The sequence below is a fragment of the Vombatus ursinus genome, unplaced genomic scaffold (genome assembly GCF_900497805.2).
Source record: "Vombatus ursinus unplaced genomic scaffold, bare-nosed wombat genome assembly UNPS02001419.1, whole genome shotgun sequence".
NCBI classification, from domain to species: Eukaryota; Metazoa; Chordata; class Mammalia; order Diprotodontia; family Vombatidae; genus Vombatus; species Vombatus ursinus.
In genome coordinates, this window is record NW_020941197.1 from 2243419 (window position 1) to 2247704 (window position 4286).

Genomic DNA, 4286 nt, shown 5'->3' on the forward strand with positions numbered 1-4286 from the left:
GTGTGTGTGTGTGTGTGTGTGTGTGTGTGTGTGTGTGTGTGTGTGTGCGTGTCAAATGCTGACCTTCTTTTTTGTGGGGCTGGGAGGAAAGGAGGGAACCAGCTTGGAACCCAAATGTAACAAAAATAATAATAAAAACTGTTTAAGTAAATGAATGTAACGGAATACTATTGAGCCATAAGAAATTATGAAAGAGATGGTTTCAAACAACTTGGAAAGACTTAAGAACTTTGGTCAACATGATGACTAGCCATTATTCTAGAGAACTGATGATGAAGCATGCTACTTACCTCCTGACTGAGAATTTATAGACTCAGTCAATAAGTCATATATTTAGGACATGGCCAATGTGAGAATTTGTTTTAATTAACTATGCATATCTGTTACAATTATTTTCTTTTTCTTTTCCAATGGGGGTTAAGTGGGCATGAAAGAGAGAAAAAATGATTTTTTGTTAATAAAAATTTTAATTTTTAAAAAATCAACTGCCTTGGAAAACTAGTCAAGAGAGATAATCTAAGAATCATCAGACTACCCAAAAACCTCCACCATAAAAAAAAATCCTAGATACTACATTCTAAGAAATTTTAAAGTTTGTCCAATCATATTAGGAATAGAGGGAAAAGCAAAAATAAAAACAATCCACTGGTAATTTCCTGAAAGAGACCCCAAAATGAAAACTCAAAAAAAGTCATAGAAAATTCCAGAGCCTTCAGATTAAATACTACAAGTAAGAAGAAAGGAAGGAAGTAGGGAAGGAAGGAAAGAGAAAGGGAAGGAGGGAAGAAAAAAGGAAGCAAGGGAGGGAGAGAGGAGGAAAGGAAGGCTGGAGGGAAAAACAAAGAAGGAGAAAAGGAAGGAAGGAGAGAGGGAGGAAGAAAGAGAGAAGGAAAAAAGAAAGTAAGAATCTACGATGGAGTATTGAGTAAGAGGGATAAAGGTCTACAAATTGTCTAAATATATATAACATTAGTTATATATTTCTCTCTCAACATCCACTTATTCTTTATAAAGAGGAAAGCAATGGACACAGAGAGGGAAGAATATAAAGAATACAATAGAGGGAAATGCATAATTAACCATATTAACTATAAACATGAATGGGATGAACTCTCTCATAAAATGAAGGAGTAGCAAAATAAATTAGAAAAACCAATCAGATGATGTTAATTTAAAAAGCTGAAATAAATTCTATTTTACTTCAAATGAAGTAAAAAAAATCAGGAGTAGCAATCATGATCTGAGACAAAGCAACAATAAAAAATATAATTAATTAAAATGAAGAAACAGAAATCACATTATGCTTAAAGACAATATAAACAATGAATTTAGTATCAAAACTTTGTGTGTGTGTGTGTGTGTGTGTGTGTGTGTACGCTGAATGGCATAATATCTAAGAACTTTAAGGAAAAAACTGATCAATTTGTAGGAAGAATTAAACTATAGTAGTTGTGAACTTGAATGTACCCTTTCAGAGCAAGACAAATCTAACTAAAATATAAGCAAGAAAGAAGTTAAAGATCTAAATAGAATTTTAGAAAAGTTAGATATGAGAGCTGTCCAGCGATGACTGAATTGGAACAGAAAAGAAGATACATATTTTTTATCTGTGCATGCACCTTTATGAAAATTAACCATGTACAAGGATATAAAAACCTTGGAAACAAATGTAGAAAGTCAGAGTTATTAAACATATTATTTACTTATCATAACATGATAAAAATTACATTGAATAAACAATCTTTGAAGAAAGGATTAAAACTGAGTGCGGACTAAATAATTTAATCCTAAAGAATCCATGGATCAAAGAATAAATCATAGAAACAATAAAAAATTTTATGAAAGTAAATAAAAACAGTAAGAAAACAGTAAGAAAAATATTTGGTATGCAACCAAAGCAGTTCTGAAAGGAAATTGTATATCTCTAAGCACTTTCATCAAAAAAAAAAAAAAAGAACAGTGTAATGAATTGGGCATACAACTAAAACATTTAGAAAACCAACAAATTATAAAATTAAGAGGTGAGAGAGGAATGTACTGGGAGAAGGAGAAAGGGAAAGGTGGAATGGAATAAATTATCTCACATAAAAGTGGCAAGAAAAACCTTTTACAGTGGAGGAGAAGGGGGGGGAAGTGAGAAGGAAAGAGTGAACCTTACTCTCATCAGATTTGGCTTAAGGAGGGAATAACATACATACTCAATTGGGTATGGAAATCTCTCTTACCCTACATGAAAGTAGGAGGGAAGGGGATAAGAGAAGGGGGCTGGGATAGAAGGGAGGGCAGATTGGAGGAGGGAGTAATCAGAAGTAAACACTTTTGAGTAGAAACAGGGTCAAAGGAGACAATAGAATAAGTGAGGGGCAGTATAGGATGGAAGGAAATATAGTTAGTCTTTCACAACATGACTATTGTGGAAGTTTCGCATGATTGTTATGCATGTGTTTTGCATGACTACACATGTATAACCTATATCATATTGCTTGCCTTCTCAATGATGGTGGGTGGGGAGGGAGGAAGGGAGAGAATTTGGAACTTGAAGTTTTAAAAACGAATGTTAAAAATTATTTTTACATGTAACTGGGAAATAAGATACACAGGCAATGGGGTATAGAAATCTATCTTATGCTACATGAAAATAAAGAGGAAGGGGATAAAAGAAGGGGGACAGTGATAGAAAAGAGGGCAGATTGGGGAAAGAGGTAATCAGAATGCATGATTTCATGGGGTAGAAGGACGGAAGAGATGGGGAGAAAGATTGGAACTCAAAATCTTGTGCAAGTAAATGTTTAAAACTAAAAATAAATAAACATTTTTTTAAAAAAACCAATAAATTTAAAATCCCAACTAAGCATTAAAATAGAAATCTGAGGGAAGGGGGGAAGAGTCTACAAAATTGAAGGCAAAAAAAAGCTACCATTGGATTAATAAGTAAAACAAGGGGCTTTTTTTTTTTTAAAGATAATCATCTGCTATTCTGTTTTTCAAAAGAAAAAGAAGAAAACCAAATTACCAGGATCAAAAGTGAAAAAGAGAAGTAATAACAAATGAAGAAGAAATAAAAGAATTTATTAGAAACTATTTTGTCAAGTTGTCAACCAAACAGACTATTTAAGTGAAATGAATAAATATATATAAAACTATAAATTATCCAAATTAACAGAAAAAAGTTGCAAAATGTAAAAATCCAACCTTAGAAAAACAAGTTAAAGAAGGCATAAATGAATTCTGAAAGAAAGATAAAACCCAGAACCAGATAGACTGATTAGTGAATTCTACCAAACATTCAAAGAGCAATTAATTCTATTATCATGTAAACTATTTGAAGAGATACTACTGAATTTCTCATATGATACAAATATAGTCTTGCTACCTAAACCAATGAGAGACAATCAGAGAAAGAAAATGATAGTTCAATATTTCTAATGAATATTAGTACAAAATGTTAAATATTTGTAAAGAGGCCACATGAAAAGCCTCAAAAATATTGTACACTATTAGTAGGATTTATACTAATAATGCAAAAATAGTTCAATATTAGTAACACTATAAACATAATAGACTGCATTATTAATAAAACAATCAAAATCATATGATTATAGATAAAGAATATGCAGATTATGTTATATATAATATAGATTACAGATAAAAATAACTTTTAATAAAATACAAGATCCATTTCTGTTAAAAACCCTGAAAAGCAAAGGAATAGATGGACTATTACTTAATGTGGTCGATAATATCTAAACAAATGAGTCAGCAATATATGAAACAGAAATAAACTAGAGGCCTTTACATCAAGATTAAGGTAAAGCAAGGCTGTCTACTATTATTTTTTGACATGATGCTAGAAAAATGCTAGCTTTGGCAATGACAAGAAAAAGAATTTTAGGAAATAAATATAGGCAAAAAAGGGGAGAAGTCAACAAGCATTTTTTAAGCATTTACTATGAGCCAGACACTGTTCTTAGTGCTGGCAAAAATAATTCTTGCCCTTAAAGGGAGTATATTCTAATGGAAAAGACAACATGCAAATGACTATATATAAAGAAGTAAATTGGCAGTAACTCAGAAAAAAGTCACCAGCATTAAGTGGGACCAGGAAAGGTCCCTTATAGAAGATGGGATTTGAAGAACACCAGAGAAGCCAGGAGATCCAGGAGGAAGAGTTGAGAAGGGAGAGCATTCCAGGCCTGGAGGACAAGTAAAAATGCTTTTTACTTGTGGGGAGTTGGAGTATCTTGTGTGAGGAACAGCAAGGAGCATAGTGGACGTGGGGGAGAATA